Source organism: Polyodon spathula, chromosome 19 (assembly GCF_017654505.1).
Source record: "Polyodon spathula isolate WHYD16114869_AA chromosome 19, ASM1765450v1, whole genome shotgun sequence".
NCBI lineage: Eukaryota > Metazoa > Chordata > Actinopteri > Acipenseriformes > Polyodontidae > Polyodon > Polyodon spathula.
In genome coordinates, this window is record NC_054552.1 from 31,890,890 (window position 1) to 31,902,998 (window position 12,109).

At 40.4% G+C, this 12,109-nt stretch overlaps 1 long non-coding RNA gene across 1 annotated transcript; it reads left to right on the forward strand.

The window, feature by feature from the left end:
- The first annotated feature begins 318 nt into the window (after positions 1-318).
- LOC121294434 lies at positions 319-7,315 on the forward strand. The gene is made up of 3 exons (XR_005946787.1): positions 319-474; positions 6,495-6,549; positions 7,199-7,315. It is a non-coding gene; the product is annotated as an uncharacterized LOC121294434 (long non-coding RNA).
- Positions 7,316-12,109: the final 4,794 nt, after the last annotated feature.

The following is a 12,109-nucleotide window of genomic DNA, read 5'->3' on the forward strand; positions in this document are numbered from 1 at the left end:
TTTTTAACCACTAATAATTGTGGGAGTGGGAGTGGGAGACAGCCTATCTTCGGAGCAGCAGACCGGGGCTCTTACTTTCTCCACTCAGCGCTTTAACATTTGCAGTCTGTTTCCATAATCCTCCTCTCCCCTCACCTCCCCCCTCCCCCTCCCCCCCGCGGGACTTTTGTTATGAAAGTGAGGTTTCTTCTTTTCCGCTTAGTAGTGACGTCATGGTGCCCGTGAAACTGACAGGCCACCTGTGGGATGATCTGGGCTTTAAAGAGGCTGACTCGAGCTATAACAGGAGCCCAGGCTATTGTCTCAGCTGCGATATGAATATATATATATATATATATATATATATATAGCAGCGAGGACTGCTCTGTCAAAGAAACACCATCTCCAATCAAGACCTAGCACCACCGAGGCAGCAACAGAAACAACAGATATAAAACAGTACAATACACCAAAGCAGAAAAGACGCCAGGAAAGGTAAGAAATAACTGTGTATGATCGTACTAATAAGAGCAGCATGTGGATGATATAGGATAGTAAGCTGCTGTTGACAATTCGAAGAGCGAACTCGTTACTTTACTGGGCACGTTGTTTATGTGTGCAATGTCAATTCATATATTGAAATCTATGATTTACTAAGTAAGCTAGATATGGTTGTGTCTGATGGTGGCGTTGAAAGGCGTTTGTGAAGGATGTGCCCCACATCTCGAAAGTGAAATAGCCAGGGATTTGCCGGACACTGACAGCAACAGGTTGAAGGCAGGAGCAAGTGGTTGAACTTCACTGAAGAAAGGCAAGGCGTAGTTCAGAAAGCAATAAAACTCTTCCGTTTTTACTTTGTTTTATATTGAGGTTTTCATTTTCTTCAATTTTATCGCTTCATCCAGAGCGGTTTTGTCTTGACGGATACGTCTACCCATCCATATTCACAGCCGCCCACCTCTTATTAAACTAATCTCACTGATTTTATGACAATGCAATCAATAATGCTATCGTATATAGGGAGGACGCCCCGAATGTCAGTTATTTGATTTGATAAACGCTTATTGTATTTATCTTTGACAAATTCAATACCATACCAGCAGGTTATATAGAACTGCTCCGCATGTAGACCAACAGTGTATCATCTACTCCGATGTATATTTTATTAAAACAATAAAGTTATATCCACTATACTGGAGTATATATATATATATATATATATATATATATATATATATATATATATATATATATATATATATATATATATATATATATATATATATATATATATATAGTGTGTGTGTGTGTGTGTGTGTCTAAATGTCAGTCTGTATGTATGTATGTATGTATGTATGTACAGTGTTTATTTTTTAATCTAGTAAAATGCGTTGTTTAATATTAAAACCTATTGAAGTCCGACACTGTGCACGTTTGGATTTGTTTGTAACTTCGCCCAGTGTTCCGACACCTTTTCGGGTCTCTGATGGTGTTGAGTGTTTTCACGGCTGAGGGATTTCACATTAGCAGGGTCAGCTAGCTCGGTATTGTTGGGGCTGTTATAGTAACCAGAGAGCGCTTCTCCCGCCCCTCGCGCCATTCTGTAGTAAATCCATTGGGCCACCACTGCTCTGGAATAAAACTGAAACAAGTCGATTGCAGCATGACCCCCAAGGCTATCAGTTCAAGAAATGAATTCCATGATCGCGGTGGCTACCATCTACTATATTTCAATTACAGAAGCCTCATATCAGTACTACTATAGTAATTAAAGACAGTTCATAATTTTTAATTAATTACAAACAACAATATTGCCATGCCACTACACAAGGGCATTTGTTTTATTGAAGGAGACGCAATTATGCTTTAAAATATATATACACACACCCCATTCTTGTAATACTGCACGATATTTCTGTTTTTAAAATATGGCTTAATGACAACTTTTGCGGTGGATCAGATATCCTTATCACTTAGTATTTTCCAATGTAATCACTTATTGGAGTCAATCCCAGAAAACCAACGTGCCATAGCATACAGTTGCCATAAGAGCACTTCCTTGAGCACAATGTAGAGAAGTCATTCTTGAACTGCCTGTTCTGGAGAAACTCCTGTCAGGGATCGTCGCTCTCTTATATTTGCAGGAGAGATCCCCGTCGAAATATCTTCGGGGGATCTGTGAGAATAACAGCGAGGGAAACAGTTTCAGCACCTCCGCTTCGGACAGCGCCATGCCTCCCAGTACATACAAGAAGCGGGATATCTCCTGCGTGGTTGTACTCATTTTCTAGCACCACCGGGGCAAACAGACTTCTTCTTTCAGAATATATATATATATATATATATATATATATATATATATATATATATATATATATATATATATATATATATATATGACAGTGTGTTTTCAGTATTACAAACGTGGAGGGGTTGGATCACAGCTAAGGCACCGTTGGATCCAACAGCCTGTCTCACTTTTTGAAGATGAAAGCGCAAAGAAGAAAAAAAGAGTTCTTATAGATTAAGGTTTGATTCCTATTATTGTTGTAAAAAAAAAAAAAAAAAAAAGTAATGTAAGGTAATTATGGAACCCGTAATTGATCTATTTAGAACCTCCTTTTACAAAATATGTATGTATTTATTTATTTGTATTATTTCTAACTTGATTACTTTTTGTAAGACATTAAGTTAAAAGAAAAAAGATAGCTGCAGTACAGATAATAATAATAATAATAATAATAATAATAATAATAATAATAATAATAATAATAATAATAATAATAATAATGCATACCTTGCCCTAGCAGTTTATAAGCGCGAGTATGGATTGTCAGTGTTCACGATTTTTATCGCGCTCTTTTCCTGTGCAGTCGGCTGCGGCTAGTGAAGCTGAAGCCGTGTTGTTTCGCAGATGCCGGTGCCGCTCTTGTTCAGTGTGGGCTCTGTTAAGCCCCGGGATTTAGTAACAGCTGTTAAGAGAATCTGACAGTAAACACCGACGCCTCTATTACAGTATACACTCTAACAATAACTAGCTTGCATTTGTTCAGCGGGATTTACCTTTGAATAAAACATAGAACACTAATTAATACTAACTTGTGTTTTTATTATATTTATGGAACGGATCGATGGGATTATTGTAAAGAACAAATCATTTTAGATAAATAAAACTTTATGGTGTCGAAAAAAAAAGAAAAGAGAAAGGTCCAAAAGCCATTGTGGTTGTAGAATAATACACGTATTCACACCCACACGCACACGCACACGCACACACACTCACAAACACGCACACACACTCACAAGCACACGCACACACACATGCACTCACAAGCACAGGCACCCACACGCATACACAAGCACACGCACACACACACGCGCACACACACGCACACATACATGCACACACACGCACACGCACACACACACACACACACAGGTGGTCTAAATAGGACCTTAGACAGCGAACCTTCCTAAGAGACTAAATGAAACCGTTATCTCGTTCTTGATATCCTTTCAGCACCAAATGCAATTATAATAATCAAGTTACTAATGTGGTGTCCTCCCTACGCGTGCTTGATGAACACAGATCACCACACTGCATACAAACAATCAAACACAAATAAAACTGTATGGGGAAGAACATTTTCTTTCAAATTGAGGATGACAGGATGTTCCTTAAGCAGGCAGAGATAATGTCATTACAAGGAAAACTGTCCCAAGGCACACACATGAATACCAAAGAGTAAATGCAATGTATAAATTCATTTGTCTCTTATTGTGTCATAAAGACTTTGACATGAGAAATGTTTGCTTTGGTTGTTATCTTGTAAATTAAGCTTAATTTGAAAAGAGCTTCATCAATACCGCAGCAGGCCTTTTTACCCTTTGAGGCAAAAAGCACATACACAAATACAGCCTAGCAGCAGTATGATGTATGCGAGGGATTCATTTATTTATATGTTATATGATAGGCTAAATGGATTCTATTGGGTGTGGTTGCAGTCTTTTATATTTCAAATCCTCACTGCTGTGCTGCATGTAGACCAACAATTCTTTTGCGGACCCTCCGGTTGCTTAAAGATTTGTTGCAAAATGGTCTTTGGTTTCCCAGCTTCAGTTACAGACTGGGATGCAGGTGCTAATACTCTGATGCCAGTCAGTCATGTGACAGGGGGCACACCCTGTGCTAAGCTACAGGAGAGCTTTGTCATAGCTTTTACCTCACCAGTCACTCTGTTTATCAGATATGCCAAGGTGGTCTTAGGCTATTTTTCCTGCTGCATCTGCAGTAGCTGGTCGATTGTGTCTGAAAGGCTGTGATCATGTGTATAGTCACCTTTCCAGCACTTATCATATGTGTAGAGGTTGTGAGGAGTTAGGTATGAACCAGGACTGAGCTGGAGACTCGAACACATCTTGTGCTGTTATAGAAATGTGGCTTGAGGAATAGTGGCCATTATCATGCACTAGCTCCTCCTGGGAAGTGTCGATGGCTGTATATTTTGTTCATACTTTCCACTAGGTAATGCAGTTATTATCCACTCATGAGATGCATTAATTAAATGACCCTTTAAAGCTATTCCTCATCACGACTTCAAATGAGCCTGAACGACAAGCGAAAGGAAGGATGAATGGGTGAATCTAAAGATAGATCATATGGGTGGTTGGTGCCTCCAGCATCACGCCATACAGGTTTCTCTCCTGTGCCTAACCTTGAGATGTGTAATCGTCTTTCGAGAAGGCAGGCCCTTTGAAAACGATGTAGCGCTGCAGGGCATTTAAAGTAACATCAAAATTTGTGCACAGCATTTGTGTAAAGAGGAGCCATTTGGGAGAGCGTTTGAAGTGCAAACACAATCAAGGAACAGCAGCACCACAATTGAGCCGTCAGAGCTCCCCAGTCCCTGCAGCGCTGTCAGGATTCGCTGCAGCCTTTGATCTCTGCCTTTGAGGGCTGTGGGATGAGGTGTCATAAGAGTGACACCAGGAATGAAGGGCAGGTTAGAGACTTTTAACAACCCAGGGCTACTGAAAGCCTTGTACTACACTAAGTAACCTCAACAATCCCATTGCTGATTTGCCCAGTATATGTTCACCATGCTGTTAATGCTAATATTCTGTTATCTATTGAAACATGTTCAATTATCAGTGCTGTTAAGAGGGATGTGCTCTATGCTTAGCTAGCTATTTGATCGATGCATTGTGATTAGGAATATTCCCAGGTTATCCTTGATCACTAATAGGACAGTTAAGCTGTACATTCCCCAGAGTGGGGCCTGAGAATCTGTAACGTTCATCCCATGCCAGCCACACTAATTCTATCCAGCACCTTAGCAGTTAAAAATACCTACTCAGGAGAAAAGCATGAAAATCCTGCCTCTTAAAAACCTCTATAAAAGCTCTCTATGTTCCCTGCCCCCCTGCAAGCTAATAAGTATCGTAAGGTGATGGAAATGGCAAGTGTGTTTATGCCAGAACAATAGTTCCATTTTGTAGAGCTGTGTTTTTTTTTTCCAAGGTTTTGACAGTAACGCACACAAGTGTGCTTGAGTGTAAGAGTGTGTGGATTTCAGTGTTTTATGCTCCAGGAAGGGATTGGGAAGTAGTTCTATTTATGATAGCACCCTTCTATAGCGTGTTGCTTATCAAAACTTAAAAATCGACTGGCTTGACTGCTCTCTTTGTGATCATGTATGAAAGGCCCAATAGGGTGAATATATTCTGATATGTGAGTGGTATTGGTGTATATCAGATAACCAAGTTCATACTGCTATATTATAATAGGTGGCATGATCTATATATAGTGGGATCACAAATCCCACCACTCAATCAGCACTATACAAGGGGTTATTCATGTGTGTGTGTGTGTGTGTGTGTGTGTGTGTGTGTGTGTGTGTGTGTGTGTGTGAGTGTGCGTGTGTGTGCGTGTGTGTGTGATTATATCAAACCATGTCATAAATTGCAATGACAACAAATCCTTTATAAATGGCGCTCATTTGGTCATTGCACCTGGAGAAGGGACTTGGCCTTCTTTCCTGTCATTTATCAACCAGATAGACTGGCATGCTTTGCAACCTTTAAGCCAGTAACATGCTTTTACCCCAAAGAGACAGCTGAGATGAAATGACCTTGAAGCAACGAAGCAGTAACAGGGTCTCTTTCCATATTGACTGGAGGAGCTATCCCAGGGGTCTTCCCTTGATGTGCATGGAATGGGTGTCTGTTTTTCTGTAAGATTGTAATATACCATTAGCGGCACTGAAGAGGACATGAATAGCGCACAGATTATTCTGTTTGCATTGGGAGCGGGTTGGATAATGTGAAATAAAGAAGTGGAAGCCCAGACTTGAAAAGCACTTGTTGCTAAACAGGTGAGCCTTTAGGACTGGAGCACTACATTTACTGACAGGAGGGCTATAAGAGAGGAAAGGAATCTTTCTAATAACAGTGCTTGATGACTGGTCTAAAAGGAGTGTGAACTAACAGTGTAATCGTCTCTTTCACACCCACAGGGCTGGCTCTTGGGCAAGGCTGAAATGTAGCCACCACTATGACCTTCATGACAAGGTAAATTTACATTTAAATATCTATTGTAATCTTGAGTCCCTTAAAATTGAGGGGTTTAGTTGGCTTACGGAATGGTTTGGGGTAGAATGTTGCTACCGCATCATATGGAACCCTTATGATATGTGATCAAATCAATTGATCGATTATGTACATGCTCTGATAAATTGATTAAAAACGCACTTCAAATGAAATTGAAATTATTTGCAGGTGTCTTTATTATTCCTCACCATCTTTAGCAAGATGTATTTGATGAGGAGTCCTTCAGTGAGTGAGAACATCAATGGATTCTGATTTCAACTCAGTCACGAGAAAAAACATCCAACTTTAATCATGGATTCATTCTATGGATTGATCACTGAGGCTGAGATTCAAAACAGTGACAACAATAATTGAATGCTACATTACGCTAAAACTGCTCAATCGGACAGAAAATATCAATGAATCTGGGTTTTAAGGATTTATTTGGTTTAAAGCTCCTTTATGGAACTCAATACACTAATTCAGATTCACTCCAGCCCTAGTGCATAGTAGTTATGGGCATCGCTTTGTGTCTCAAATGCCACCAAACAAAAAAGAAAAATGAGGGCCATGCATTGATAAACGCTGAGGTCCTACATTGATATAAGGCGTATTTTCTCTGCTCTTACAGAATGGCAGTCCCTACTGCAGAACAGCTCTTGTGGAAGAGGCTGAAGACAATGGAGTGACTCGGGAGCCATGAAGTGTGCCCTGGAAAGCACTGAGATGACACAATGAAAGGTTAACCTTTAGCACCACATCCTCTCCCAGTCCCTGTGGCATTCTTACTGCCCTGCTTACCACTGTGGTTCTTAAGAGAGAACAGGTGTGGTTTCCAGGTGCAGTCCCCTGTTGCTATGGTTACTCTGCTAATCAGGTAAATAGTGCAGCTGGGTAAAGAGATATAAAATAAAATTAAAACAAAATGTTCAATGGGCCGAATGCAGCCAGGCAGACACTGCACTCCCAGCATAGCACATCGATAAGATCACCAGCCAGCAGGAATTGATGTGGGTTGTGTGTGTGTTTTGTGGCAGGGGTGGAGTGTGGAGGAGGTGGGGAAGGGGGAGGGGTAGACATGATCTCAGCTGGCCCAGCACAGTGCAGTCATGCACCAGGCCTGGGTCACTGGGGTTACCATGTGAACAGAGATTTCACTCAATCCCCTCACGCTGACTTAGGCAAAGTTGCAGGAAATACCCAGGGTAGGGGGTCCTATTCATTTATGGATTCAAAATATTTCACACAAGGAAACCATTCTTCTGCTGAAAAGAAATAGTATCTGATGTTTAATTTGTAGGAGTTTGGAGCATATGTACTGCTTTCCTGGTGGTTACCTACCCAGCTGGTATATAGAGCACATTGCTAGATTATATTGCCCTAATTAACTTTGGGAACTGTGAGTTTCCTGTCAGTTTGTCTACATCAGAGCTGGCCAATCACAGTGCTGGAGGACAATATAGAAAGGAGTTTGAATAAAGACCAGGAGAGGACAGGTCCACTTTGGACACCCCTGAATAAATGGAATCTCACTCCTGCTTCCTTGTCGTGTATTGCATTTGTTTTTCTTAATTGTTTCCACTAACTGAGAGTTGCTACATACATCTTAATGTGTACCATGGGTGTGTAAAAAAACCCTGTGGTTGATAGGACTCACTTCCTCTGGATATCTTGTCTTGTGTAGTCGTTCACAGAAAATATACTCCATATCTGAGTTCACCGTTTATGAATTACCTTGTTCGGAAGCAATTTAACATTATCTAGTTGGAAGATTAACAGGAACTAAGGTGTGTTTGTTTACATAGAGATTCAGAGGCCGGTGTATATATTAATGTAAACCAGCGCATGCACACAAATGCAGGTTGAAACGATTACAAGAGGCTGGAGTGTATCATAAATGTGTGGTGAGGATTGATATGAAATCAAGGCAGTGATCGTGTTCCCCATGTAGAGAGGATCAGATAGACAGACAGACAGACAGACAGATGCAATCAGAACAGATGGGCCCCATTATTGAATGACAACCATAAAATGGGTCTAACATTATTGACCGCCAGCATCTGGACATCTGTTTACCAGAACTCAATTCAGCAGATACTTGCTCAGAGTAAGTACTGCATGTGTTGAAATAATGATTTGTATTGGATAAAGACATTAACAGTATAACAAGTAAAACTATGTACAATGCAGGGCCAGGGTAAATTCCAATCAATTTCCAATTCCATGATGATCAATTCCAACACATTATCGTTCAAAATTGCAATTAGCAGTATTATGTCACTGTTAGTTAGTCAATTCAACTGGCTTCAAATGAAAGCGGTTGAACAGCACAACGATTATTGTGTCTTTAAAATGTTAATTCCAATTCCAATTCCTTCAAATGGAGTTAGAATTGGAATTGGGAATTGAAAATCAGGACCTGACCCCAACCCTGATACAATGACATGCCTTGCCATGACAGGAAGATATCTGTGATAATGGTTTTCTGGTCACCTTCAAATTGGAAATAGGTTGAGCCTCGATAATCATGGCAATGTCAGCTCAAGACTGCCTGCAGAGACTCACCTTAGATAATTAAGACATAAACTGATGAGTAGGTCCCATGTGAAAAAAAAATTCTGCTGCTGTAATACAGTATAGATCTCACCAAGCTCCAGTGGAGATCACTTTCTCTGCCAAACTGCCATGCTTCGGAAAGGATTTGTGTCACTTTCTGACAGCAGTGAGCAGAGATGGGGAGTGCAGGCCAATTATCCACCCCCACACCCCTCAAATTTCTGCCGCAATAAAATGAAAGACAAATTCCCCACAGGGCCCCTTTGGGAGAGCGCTGTGGTAATTAACAAGAGGCTATACTGCAGCCCCAGCCAAAGCAATTACTGCAAATCACAAACTTTATCATAGCTATTGAAAACCTGACCGCTGTGGACACGTGGGGCCTTTTGAACAAAATCAACATTTAAAAAGGGTCGAACCTGCCTATAATGGCCTTTCAAAGCACAGTCTAAAGAGATCGAACACACAGGCAGCCTTCTACAAAGATGTCCGTCAATACAGTTTTATATTTATAGAAAGGAATAGTGCATTGTTACATCATTAACTATGTAGTAAATTACATCACAAGCACATTAATGGATAGAAATATAAATAAGTGAGTGTAGTTAACATATATAGTAATAGTATATATTAAAATTGCCCCTCTCATCCTCCTTTCAGAGCCCCTAATGAAGAATCAGTAAGGGCAGCTCTAACCAGCAATACCTTGCCTTGTTTTTTCAGTCACTTCTGTTTCTGTAACTCACACACTTAATCAGCTCCGCTCAGCGCCCGGGGAGAAGCAGAAGTAATGAATTGAAGGGTGAATGAACAGCCGGTTAAGGTGTACCAGCCGTGCTCCTCACAGGACAGGCTGACTCCATGAGAAAGCAGTCTGCTTATAAAGGTGATGGCAGCGAGCCGCCTTAAGAGCAAGACTAATCGTGGTGGGATCTGTTGAATGAAAGCTGCCCGACTCTGCTGCTGGAAGCTGTTGTGCAAACAGGAGGATGAGTTTAGCGCTTGTTATTTCTGCCTCTAGACACTGTTCTTTATGACCCGGAAGCTTTGTTTCCCCCGTTGCTTGGATCAATGCTCATGCCAGGTTTCTGTGCCCCAACACCGTTGTGTTGGTGGGTGTTAGTGCAGATCTCTCTGAGTATGTGACAAGACTTTCAACTCGCCTACAGGAATATTGGAATGGATCTTCCCCATTCACTTAGTGCGTTGTGTTGATGTGCCCCTTCATTTGAGTCAGATATTTCAGTGTAAGGGATCGGCAATGTGGAAGCAAATGTGGTTATAGATAATATAATTATTTTTTACCTTCAATAAGTCATGATGGGAAATAGCCAGCTGTTTTCTACTTAGCGCATCTATAAGTGTTCAGCAGCTAATACCACAGGCAGCTCAGTCCCACAGATACTTAGACCTGAGCTGGCCACTCAGTCCCATGTTTCTTCATCTGGAGATAATTACATAGACGATAATCATTTTTTCCATTTATGGATTGTGGGTTTCATGAGGCTTTGCAAGTAAAACTCACTTAGTGCACCTGTATATCAGGGTTGCCTAGATTATGAGTATTGATCATCTTGAGGCAAGCTGTCCAGTAGCCCCTGGAGAATCTCTGCGCTGCTCAGTCCTATAGCTTTCTTACTAGATAGGCAATCTGCACTACAGAACAGTATAGTAAGCATGCATTCACTTCTGCAGAATGTATACAGATAGCAATCTGAGATCATTAAAAAAATCAATTTATTAAACAGTAGTAATAATAAACAATAATAACAAAACATTCATTAACATTTACATAAACAAAGTAAATGAAACATAAAATGGATTCCTTTACATAATGTTAGTTATTGATGTGGGATGAGATCTATTGATCCTTGCCATGGGTCACTCAAAACACATGATATATCTAAGAGAGTACTGCCAGTGTAAGACTGTTAGGAGATTCACTGCAGTGGTACCTGTGAGCAGTATTCTGAGAAGCTGAGCGGAGATTGAAATTAAAAAAAAGGGGCTGCAAGGGATCGGTTCATTTATTTCCACAATAACCTGGTCTTTTTCACTTTCCAAAAGACTTTCAAACTGACCTTGTGCTTTGCAAGACATTTAGGATTGAGAAAATATAGAACACAGGCGATGCAGTTCATTATCTCATCCCAGTTAAAGCTTGCAAGCTGGGTTTTAATACAGACACCCTTTCTCTTGATGGCAGCCGTGCTTCTATTAGTGATTAAAGTCAACAACAGCTCAGTGGAGTTTCACAGATTTCAGTGAGATTGAGTTCGTATCCCAGCTCCACTTAGGCAGCTCGGTCTACACTCTTTGAGGGGGGTGGAGAATTAATTATGCAAATGTATTAATATGCCCTGGGTAAAGGAAGTGGGGTTCAATCTCATTAATTGCCAGTTGTGGCTGTCACAATCACTTGATGTAAATGTTTGTTTTAAGTGTTGCAGCCTCTGGGGGTTTCTTAACGTGACAGTACCTCATTAGAGACGGGCTGCGTGGGGTTTGTAAACGGGGCTTGTCTAGTGGTGAATCCTCATTAATATTGAAATGCATGTATAGAGGGGAGCCCCTTTGTACATGCAGCCTGCTTGTTTCTTAATGCCTCGTTTCCATTCCAAGTTTTCCATGCTTGGGCAATGATTCCCATGCGGTCATGATTAAATCATGGAGCCTGTTTATCACAGTTCTTCAGTCTATTGATTGGCTGGTGTCTGCCGAGAAGTTTACTGTTAAATCGATTTGGAGCAGAATATTTATTATCCAGCTGGGTAACCGGGAACCAATAAACACACACACACACACACACACATGTATATATATATATATATATATATATATATATATATATATATATATATATATATATATATATATATATATATATATATATATATATATATATTTGTGCTGAACTGATCACTGAAGTCTTCTTTATACATCCACAGTGCAGAAATAGCAAAATTTTATATTTTCTACTTTGCCC